Source organism: Arachis ipaensis, chromosome B01 (genome assembly GCF_000816755.2).
Source record: "Arachis ipaensis cultivar K30076 chromosome B01, Araip1.1, whole genome shotgun sequence".
Taxonomy (NCBI): Eukaryota; Viridiplantae; Streptophyta; class Magnoliopsida; order Fabales; family Fabaceae; genus Arachis; species Arachis ipaensis.
This window is the reverse complement of record NC_029785.2, coordinates 45,610,926-45,622,738: the sequence shown is the minus strand read 5'-3', so window position 1 is coordinate 45,622,738 and position 11,813 is coordinate 45,610,926.

Genomic DNA, 11,813 nt, shown 5'->3' with positions numbered 1-11,813 from the left:
CTTCATCAAATTCCAAGGATAAACTATTCAACATTCCACTAGCGGAGAAATTGAGTGAAACCAACTTCTTGACCTGGAGACATCTTGCAACCCTTTCAATCTGCGGGCAAGAACTTGAAGATCACCTGGATCAAGGTAAAATTCCTCCACGCTATGATAATCCTGCAGATGAAGCCAATAAAAAAGAATCCAAGAAATACAAAACATGGAGAATTGATGATTACAATGTCACCTCTTGGCTATTTGCTTCAATGGACAACTCGTTCAAACATAGAGTAATCGGGTGTCACTTTGCTCATGAGATATGGAGCAAAATTCATACATTTTTTGCTTCCCAAACTAAAGCTCGTGCTCGACAATTGCAACTGCAACTACGATCAGTCAAGAAACAAGCCTCAACATCAGATTATCTTCTTCAAATCAAAAAGCTCTCAGACTCATTGGCTGCGATCGACTCACCACTCTCTGATGAAGAATACACCAATATCATCCTTGATGGCCTCAGCGAAGAATATCATCCGTTTATCACAATGATCACTGCCAAAGATCCTCCATACTATATCCCAAATCTTGAGGCATTATTGATGGCACAAGAAAAAATAATTGATAGATTCAAGAAACCTGAATCATCTATGGTTCACGTTCATCTGTCACAAACTACTACTACTCAAGAATCAACCTCTCACCAACAACGGACTTCTCCAACAAATTCATATTCTAATCCAGCTCGCGGAACATACAATAACTTTGGAAGAGCTCCTTTTGGAAGAAGAGGTCGTGGTGGCAGGAATTCTCGTGGTGGCAGAGGTTCTTGGGGAACCAACAATCGCTCCCAATGCCAAATCTGTGGCAAAATGGGACATGTAGCTAGTTATTGCTACTTTCGCTTTGATTAAAATTACTCTCATGCTCAAAAATATACTCCCAATTCTTCCATGCACACAGCATTACCACCACCACATTCTTTCCACAATCCTAAAGCTATGTTAGCCACACCATCTGCTATTACTGATCAATCATGGTATGCTGACCCAGGAGCCACCCATCACTGCACCTCAGATCCAGAGAATCTTCACCAATCGTATGAATATCAAGGCCAAGAACAGGTCTACACAGGTAATGGGTTAGGTATGAGAATTAATCGAGTAGGAAATTCATGCTTACAATGCTGCTCTTCTTTTAAACGATATAAATTGTATGATCTTTTACTTGTTCCTTCAATAACTCAGAACCTTCTAAGTGTATCACGATTTGCACGAGATAACAATGTTTACTTCTCTTTTTGGCCTGATTATTGCTTGGTAAAATCTCAGGCTACCAAGGAAGTCCATCTCAAAGGCAAGGGTGAGAGAGGAATGTATAAATTTGAGAAAGTTTCCATACCTAGAGCTGTACAATCCTCTTATAAGTCACCTTCAGTCTTGTTTGCAAAGTGTGTTTCATTGGATGTTTACCATAAACATTTTGGACATTTGATAAATCCCATTTGTAGGGTTTATCTTATACCTCATTTAAGGAATTTTATCACCTTTTACCCACATTTATTCAATGAAATAGCATGGTTTTGTAAATTCTCCTTTAATTGTGCTTAAGAGTGAACACGTGCTTTTTAGGACTTAGAATAGCTAAATTTAATTCACCTTGATTCCATTAGATGCCTTGATATGTTTATTAAGTGATTTCAGGTTTAGGAGGCAAATATTGGATCAAGAGAATGAAGGAAAAGCATGTAAAAATGGAGAACTCATGAAGAAATGAAGGAATCACAAAAGCTATCAAGCCGACCTCTTCGCACTTAAACGACCATAACTGGAGCTACAGAGGTCCAAATGATGCGGTTCTAGTTGCGTTTGGAAGCTAACATCTGGGGCTTTGAAATGATATAATATTTGTCATAGTTGCATTCGTGCATAGGGGCGCGCACACGCACGGTGCGCGGACACGCCGATGGTGGCACATGCTTCACTTAATGCAACCTGTGGCCAGCGATTTTAGAAGCCTTGTGGGCCCAATCTAACTCATTTCTGATGCTATTTAAGCCAAGGATTAAAGAGAAATCAACAAACTTTACATATTTTCATACATTAGTTTAGTTTAGTTTAATTTTTGGAGGGAAAGTTAGTTTTAGAGAGAGAAGCTCTCACCTCTCTCTAGGATTAGGAATTAGGATTAGGATTAGTTCTTAGATCTAGGTTTTGATTCATGTTCTCTACTTTTTCTTCTTTTCAATTCTTTGTTGTTGCATTTATGATTCCTCTATTCTTTTATCGTAATTTCCTTTATGTTGCTTCTATACTTTGTTGTAGATCTACTCTTGCTCCTTCTCTTTTCTTTCAATTCAAGTTGAGGTAGTTCATAATAATTGTGTTTTTTTTTTATTGTTGTTGTTAATTTCTTGTAATAATTGTTGTTAGATTTATTCTTGTTGTAGATTTCATATGATTCATTTTATGTCTCTTATGTGTTTGATAAAATGCTTCTTTTAGCTTTAGTGTAGATTTTGTTCCTCTTGGCCTAGGTGGAGTAATTAGCGACGCTTGAGTTATCTAATTCCTTTGTTGATTGATAATTAGAAGTTGCTAATTGATTTGGATACCACTAAAGCTAGGCTTTCCCTTGGGAGTTGGCTAGGACTTGTGGAATCAAGTTGATTCGTCCACTTGACTTTCCTCCATGGTTAAAGGTTAACGAAGTGGTAGCAATGGACAATTCTCATCACAATTGAGGAGGATAACTAGGATAGGACTTCCAATTCTCATATCTTGCCAAGAGCTTTTCATAGTTGTTAGTTTATTTTCATTGCATTTTACATTACTTGTCTCCTACCTCAAAAACCCCCAAAGATACTTCATAACCAATAACAAGGACACTTTGTTGCAATTCCTAGGGAGAACGACCCGAGGTTTAATACTTCGATTTATAGATTTTAGGGGTTTGTTACTTGTGACAAAAAAAATTTTGTATGAAAGGATTGATGTTGGTTTAGAAGCTATATTACAACGAGAATTTATTGTGAATTCTAAACCGTCAAAAGTCCATTCATCAAAATGCCGCCGTTGCCGGGAAATTGCAATGGTGTTGTGTTATTGGGTATATATGTGAATATTGTGAATATGTTTATTTTTGTTAGCTCTTGCTAGTTTTAGGATTTGGTTTTCTTTGTTTCTTATTTGATATTTTTTTTCCTTTTCTCTTGTTATCATGAATTCTCACTTTGGCTATAAGTTTGGTTCTAATTATGTTGTAGGAAATGAGGACTATAATGAGAATGTGTATCAAGGATGGGATAACCAAAGGTGGGAGGAGCCATATGCATATGATCAATCTTCATGGCAACAACCTCCACCAATGCACTATGAAGAAGAGCCATGCTATGATGCATACCAATCCAATGGCTATGGTGAATCTCCTTGTGACTTTCAAGAACCACCACCATATGCCTATGAATCATATCCTCAACATGAACCTCAACCATACTCACAAGCCTATTTTCACCAAACACCTCCTTGTGACCCTAATCTATATCCACCATACCAACCACCTTGTGAACCATATGATCCATACATGGAACTACTATTCCAAGATTACTACCCCCAAGAACCACCTCAATATACACCACCACTTTACCAAGCAGAACCACCTTCCTATTATGAACCCTTTCTCCAAGACAATGAATCCCCCTATCCACCCCAATCCTCAAAGGATGAAACCCTTAGCCTTATACTTCAAGGGCAAGGATAAATGCAAAGGGAGACAATAGAATTTGTGGTTACCTTGACCAAGGTAGTAAGCGTTTTAGTCTCCCAATATTTGAGCACTCAAAGCACTCCCATGGTCACATGTGGAGAATTAGTTAAAGATCATAGCATGAAGGAGAGATTTGAAACCCCAGTGGGTGATGAGAGATGCCACTTTGTATTAGAGCAATTAGAGGAGCCTATGATCATTGAAGAAGAGGAAGAAGTGGTTGAAGACTTAGGAGATGCGGAACCTCCTTGGGAACCTAGAGTTGAAAAAAACCTCTCCAAGAAGAGTGAATTTGATGTTGAGGAGGAATGTGCACAACCTCCAAAACAATTTTTGAGTGAAGACTTGGAAGGAATGAAGCATGAATTGAGTTCCCTTGGTGATGAAGATCATGCATCCAACTTTCTTGGTGGTGAATCCTTTGAATTTGAAGAACCTTCTCCCAATGAGATGGAAAGCAATGTGGAGGTAGATTTCTCTCAACCTCCCATTTATGATTTGAGTAATGGAGAAGAGTTGGATAAAATTGATGAACAAAGGGCTGAAATTAAAGAAGTTTGTGAAGAGGTGGAGGTAACCAAGGAAGAACACAAAGGAGTAAAGCTAGCTAGCACATTGGAGATACCTCTCCCCAAGCCACCACCATCCATTCTTTCATTCAAGTGGGTAAATTTCTTATACTTAAGCTTTATTATTCCCCTTGAATATGGTTTGCTTGAGACGGATGATCAACTTAGATATATTTGTGGCTTTAAGAGCAAAAAGGAGATGGTTAGTGGTTGGAAATATCATTCTAAGCTCATGATGGTTGCATGTTCAAAGTTGAATAGTAATGGTTGGTGTAGAACCCAATTGCAAGGGTCTAGGAAGTTGTTTGGGGGCCTCTTTGAGAATTCTAAGGTCATGCCACCCAATTGGAATCATGATGATCAATTTGAAGATGGGTGTCAAAACAAAGTGTGGGATCCCAGATCCCACAAGGAAAATCAAATTTGGGAGCCCATGGTTTGTGAAGAACTCCATCCAAGCTTGAAGACATTAAAATTGAAGAATGGAGCTTATTGGAGATCCAAGCATTGGTGGATATTCAAGGATAGTTTCAAGCACAAGCCACCTTGAGAGGAGCTCCCCATAAGTCCAACTTAAGGACAATAAACAAAAGTGGTAGGTGTGAGACACCCCACCATGATAAAATCCTTCTTTTTTCTCTCTTGCACATATTGGTTAAAATAGTTTAATTTCATGTTTTGATTGATTTGTTGAGTTTGTTTGGTAGTTTAGTATGTTAAATAAGGTTTTATGGTGTTTTGGTATCTGTTTGGAGGTTTAGAATGCTTGGATTGGTGCAAAAACATAGAAAAAATTTTTGAAAAATAGAGCACCATCCACGCGTACACGCACTGCGCGCGTACGTGTGCATCAAGCATTTTCGCCAATCCGCGTGCACGCGCCATGTACGCGTACTCGTGGATTGAGAAATTTCACCCCAAGCCAAAAACCCGAGAGTTGTGCGAACGTTGCGCGCGCATTGTGCCTTTCGCACAAACCAACTCGCGCGTACGCGCCCATGACGCGTACGCGTCACTCTCGAAATAAGCCATCGACGCGGATGCGCCATGTACGCGTACGTGTCGCTTCCATTGCACCACCATCCGCGCGCGCGCGCCATGCACGCATACGCGCGGATGTTTTTCCTTCCTTCAACACATCTCTTTTCTTCTCCTCTTTTCATTTCTTTCCTTCCCCTTTCTTCTTCCCTTCTTCTACCCTTCATCCAACACTCCCAAACACCATTGATAACCATTTATTTTCGTTAAATAAGTAGTTAGTTAGTTAGTCGATTAGTTAGTCTTAGTTAGTTTTCATTTCATTTTCTTTTTTTCATTGTAAATGTTGGATTGTTATTCTTGTTTACCATTAATTGCTGCTCAGTGCTAAAAGGGGATGTTATCTCAACATCATTATGTTTATAAACTTTGTTGGATTCTATTGTCGAGGTTATATTTTGCTACTTGGTTTTGAGTTTTTCATGCTTACCTTTTAAGAATACCAAGTGATAAGAATTGCCTTCGAGCTTGTAACTCTTCTTGAATTGCATGATTTGGCCACCATGTGATTTGAACCCTATCCTTTGATTAGGCAATATCTTGACATTGGATGATATGCATTTACCTTAATGCATTGTGTTTCATGATTATATGCACACATATGTTATGGCTTGAATGCTTTCATGCTTCTTTAATACTTGTTTTACCTTACAAGTTTACTTAAAGCATCTCAAGCACACTAGGATAAGTGAAATACATGCTTCTTTTGTGACATCGCTTTTTATGCTAATGTGTGTTCTAAACCGCGTGCAATTCAGAATTCACACACTTATTTGTCATTAATGTCACACTAATTCACTCACTCAATTCTAGTGATTTACCTCACTCCAACAATTTCTGCTTCCTTGCTTTTGTTTTTTCTCATCTTATAATGTTATATTTTTGTTTTTCATGATTAAGGCACCACAATAAAAAAAAATGGAAGCGGAAAAAAGAACATGCAGCAACCGGTTGATCTACCAGCTGAAGGTAGCAATCCGGAAAGTCGCCATCTTTGAGTGCACCGAGGACGGTGCAAACTTTTAAGTGTGGGGAGATCGTCCGACCGGTAGGCGATTTTGGGGGACAAGTTTCTAATCTCAACACTTTTGCATTCCATTCTAGGTTTTTTTTTTTTTGGGATTTTTGTTGCATTTTCTTAATTTTGCATATATATACATAATAAGCTTAGTCAAAATAATGAGATTTTTCAAGATTTCTATCTATAAGGCACCTCAATTGATTTGAGTGAAAACTCTTCATAGAACTTGTTTGAATTATATATATTGTGGATCGTGTTTTTGAGCTAAGAACACAAGCAAGTGAGATTTGAGCCTAATGGTGTGGTTACATTATATAGCCACTTATTTTTCCTTCTTGTGTGCATTATTCTCTTTCTATGATTGTAATATTTGATTTGTTTAATTCTTTATGTCCATTATTTTGTGTATTCATGCATTTATATGATTGAGGTCATCATTTCATTAGCTCACTTACCCAAATAGCCTTACCTTTTATCTCCCATTGTTAGCTACTTTATTTGAGCCTATGATTAACCCACTTGTTCTTAATTTAGCACATTACAAGCCTTAAAGTGGAAAACAATAAATGTCCTTTATTTCGATCTTTGATTAGCTTAGGCTAGTGTGTGTATCATTCAAGTGTGGGAACCTTGGGACATTGGGTGAATAAAAGGGTAGTTTTGTATTTTTGTTGTAAATATTGGGAATTTGGTATATGCTCATGTGTTAATTAAAATGTAAAACCTTATGCATTGATGTTTTTGCATATATTGCAAAGCAAAAGAAAAAAAATGAGAAAGACAAAAGAAAAGAAAAAAAATAGAAAGAAAAGAAACAAAGAAAAAGAAAGAAATAAAAGGGGGACAAAATGCCCCAAAGCAAAGCTCAATAAAGATCAATGCATAAGTGTTGTGAAATGAAAAGAAAATGCATGAGTATGTTAAAAAAAGTGAAAAATGGGTAGTTAGGTTAGTTTTGAATTGTATAGGATGTCATAGGTTAGGTGGGAAGGTTAAGCTTATCAAAGATTCAAATTTCAAGCTCACTTGACCATATATGCATCCTACCTTAACCCTAGCCCCATTACGACCAATGAAAAGACCTCATGATACTTGTATGCATGCATGAAATAAATGTTGATCGTTAGAAGAAAAACAAATCTTAGAAAGCATGAAATACCTTAGCTCTCTCTTGGTTTAGGCATGAGGACATGCTTGGTTTAAGTGTGGGGAGGTTGATAAACCCCATTTGTAGGGTTTATCTTATGCCTCATTTAAGGGATTTTATCACCTTTTACCCACATTTATTCAATGAAATAGCATGGTTTTGTAAATTTTCCTTTAATTGTGCTTAAGAGTGAACACGTGCTTTTTAGGACTTAAAATAGCTAAATTTAATTCACCTTGATTCCATTAGATGCCTTGATATGTTTGTTAAGTGATTTCAGGTTTAGGAGGCAAATATTGGATCAAGGGAATGAAGGAAAAGCATGTAAAAATGGAGAACTCATGAAGAAATGAAGGAATCGCAAAAGCTGTCAAGCCGACCTCTTCGCACTTAAACGACCATAACTTGAGCTACAGAGGTCCAAATGATGCGGTTTTAGTTGCGTTGGGAAGCTAACATCCGGGGTTTTGAAATGATATAATATTTGTCATAGTTGCATTCGTGCATAGGGGCGTGCACGCGCACAGTGCGCGGACACGCCGATGGTGGCACATGCTTCACTTAATGCAACCCGTGGCCAGCGATTTTAGAAGCCTTGTGGGCCCAATCTAACTCATTTCTGATGCTATTTAAGCCAAGGATTGAAGGGAAATCAACAGACTTTACATATTTTCATACATTAGTTTAGTTTAGTTTAATTTTTGGAGGGAAAGTTAGTTTTAGAGAGAGAAGCTCTCACCTCTCTCTAGGATTAGGAATTAGGATTAGGATTAGTTCTTAGATCTAGGTTTTGATTCATGTTCTCTACTTTTTCTTCTTTTCAATTCTTTGTTGTTGCATTTATGATTCCTCTATTCTTTTATCGTAATTTTCTTTATGTTGCTTCTATACTTTGTTGTAGATCTACTCTTGCTCCTTCTCTTTTCTTTCAATTCAAGTTGAGGTAGTTCATAATAATTGTGTTTTTTTTATTGTTGTTGTTAATTTCTTGCAATAATTGTTGTTAGATTTTATTCTTGTTGTAGATTTCATATGATTCATTTTATGTCTCTTATGTGTTTGATAAAATGCTTCTTTTAGCTCTAGTGTAGATTTTGTTCCTCTTGGCCTAGGTGGAGTAATTAGCAACGCTTGAGTTATCCAATTCCTTTGTTGATTGATAATTAGAAGTTGCTAATTGATTTGGATACCACTAAAGCTAGTCTTTCCCTTGGGAGTTGGCTAGGACTTGTGAAATCAAGTTGATTCATCCACTTGACTTTCCTCCATGGTTAGAGGTTAACGAAGTGGTAGCAATGGACAATTCTCATCACAATTGAGGAGGATAACTAGGATAAGACTTCCAATTCTCATATCTTGCCAAGAGCTTTTCATAGTTGTTAGTTTATTTTCATTGCATTTTACATTACTTGTCTCCTACCTCAAAAACCCCCAAAGATACTTCATAACCAATAACAATGACACTTTGTTGCAATTCCTAGGGAGAACGACCCGAGGTTTAATACTTCGGTTTATATATTTTAGGGGTTTATTACTTGTGACAAACAAATTTTTGTATGAAAGGATTGATGTTGGTTTAGAAGCTATATTACAACGAGAATTTATTGTGAATTCTAAACCGTCAAAAGTCTATTCATCAACATCCCACCATCCCTATTGTACAAAGAATTGTAAATGAGTGCAATTTGCCAGTGAATAAAATTTCTACTTCAGATTCTGTATGCTCCTCTTATTGCATGGCCAAATCGCATAAACTTCCATATACTCCATCTATGCATGCTTATTATACTCCTCTATCTCTAATTGTGTCGGATGTATGGGGACCAGCTCCCATCACTTCTTTGCATGGTTTTCGGTATTATGTATCATTTATTGATGTCTTTTCTCGCCATACTAGTATTTTTCTTCTCACAAATAAGTCACAAGTTTTTTCAGTGTTTAAGCAATATAAATATTGGATGGAAAATCAATTGAGTTATACCATTAAGGCTTTCCAAACTGACAATGGTACTGAGTATATGTCACGAGCCTTTCAAGAATATTTAGCTTATGAAGGAATTGTTCATAGAACTACCTGCCCACATACTCCACAACAGAATGGGATTGCTGAAAGAAAGCATCGCCATGTTGTGGAGACTGGGCTTGCTCTCCTAGCAACAGCTTCTCTCCCTTTTCATTTTTGGGATGAAGCCTTTTCTACAGCTGTATACTTAATAAATCGAATGCCTTCCCAGGTTACAGGTAACTACTCTCCTTATGAAATTTTGTACCTTCAAGAACCTGACTATGCCTTCTTTCGTGTTTTTGGGTGCCTTTGCTTTCCTTATCTTAGGCCTTACAACCACAACAAGCTTGAACCCAGATCACAGCCCTGCATCTTCCTCGGTTACAGCACAACTCAAAAAGGTTATAAATGCATGAACCAAAAATAGCCGCATCTTTGTGTCTCGGGATGTTGTCTTTGATGAAACACAATTTCCTTACACTTTCCTCTTCTATAAATCTACACAAAACTCTCCCACTCCATAAATCTCAGAACTGTTGCCACAAATTTCTACATTATCCCCTACTACTCTCACACCTGCTCAGCTCATCCCTTCTCTACCTCCCAATCACCCTTCATCTCAACCACTGTCTTCAGTAGCTAACATGCAACCTTCGCCTTCCCACAATAACAATTCTACAAATGAAACAACATCAGATATCCATGCACCCCTACCCCCTTCCTCTATTTCTCATACAAACCCAACAAATACACACAATATGCTTACCAGATCCAAAACTGGACACCTTAAACCAAAAACACTTCAAGCTCAGACATTGCCTGCATCACATATACTTCCAAAGAGTGTGAAAGCAGCTCTTCAATCTCCACACTGGAAAGAAGCCATGTTGACAGAATATCGAGCTTTGGTCCATCATCAAACTTGGACATTAGTGGAAGCCCCACCAAATGAGAAAATCATCTCTTGCAAATGGATATTTGCTGTCAAACGAAATTCAAAGGGTGATATTATTCGCCATAAAGCCAGATTAGTGGCAAGAGGCTTTAACCAAACTGTTGGAGTGGATTTTGATCAGGTATTCTCACCCGTGGTTAAACCTGTGACTATTTGTTTGATTCTAACCTTAGCCCTTTCTAAAGGTTGGACACTCAAACAATTGGCATGCTATATGAAACTGTTTATATGAGTCAACCCCCAGGTTTTTCCCACTCAAATCCTCATTTAGTATGTAAACTTAATAAAGCAATCTATGGACTACGCCAAGCACCTCGTGCATGGTATATGACCATTATTGCTACATTAAGAAACTTTGGTTTTCAGTGCACAAAGTCTGATCCCTCTCTCTTCACTAAATTTTCTAACAAATCTATTATTTATGTTTTAATTTATGTAGATGATATGTTAGTAACAGGAAATGATAATTCTGAAATAATGAAAGTACTACAACAATTACATTCTACGTTTCTTCTTAAACATCTTGGTGATATCAATTTTTTTTCTAGGAATTGAGGCCCTTCATTTTCCTGGTAACATGATCACCTTAAACCAATCTAAGTATATTCTTGAGCTTCTATCTAAATCGGGGATGCAAGATTCCAAGCCCATGAGCACCCCTATGATTAGCAATTCTAAATTAACAGCAAACACTGGTACTCCCTTTGAAGACCCCACTCTCTTTCGATCTATACTTGGGGTCTACAATATGTGACTGTGACTCGCCCTGACATTGCCTTTTCGGTAAACAAGCTCAGCCAGTTTATGGCTAATCCCATGCTAGAACATTGGAATGCAGTCAAGCGAGTACTTCGTTACCTGGTAGGTACGCTTCACACATGCTTAGAATTTTATCCTTCAACTGACTTAAGATTAACTGCTTTTGTAGATTCTGATTGGGCTGCGGATATGGATGATCGCAAATCTATTTCTGGTTACTGTGTTTATTATGGTTTGAATCTTATCTCTTGGAAGTGCAGCAAACAACCTACTGTCAGCCGCAGCTCTACAGAGGCGGAATTCCGCGCACTAGCAGCTGTGTTTGCAGAGTTGATCTGGATTCAGAATCTACTAATCAAAATTCAGCAATTGTGTCGTACATCACCTACTGTGTTCTGTGATAACATATCCGTTGTGCTGTTGGCGTATAATCCAATCCTCCATGATCGCACTAAGCACTTTGAACTCAATCTTTACTTTGTTAGAGATAGAGTCATCAAGGGTCAAGTAGCAGTCACTCACATCCCTTCTAGTGAGCAAATAGCAGATATCTTCACTAAACCTCTCTCCAA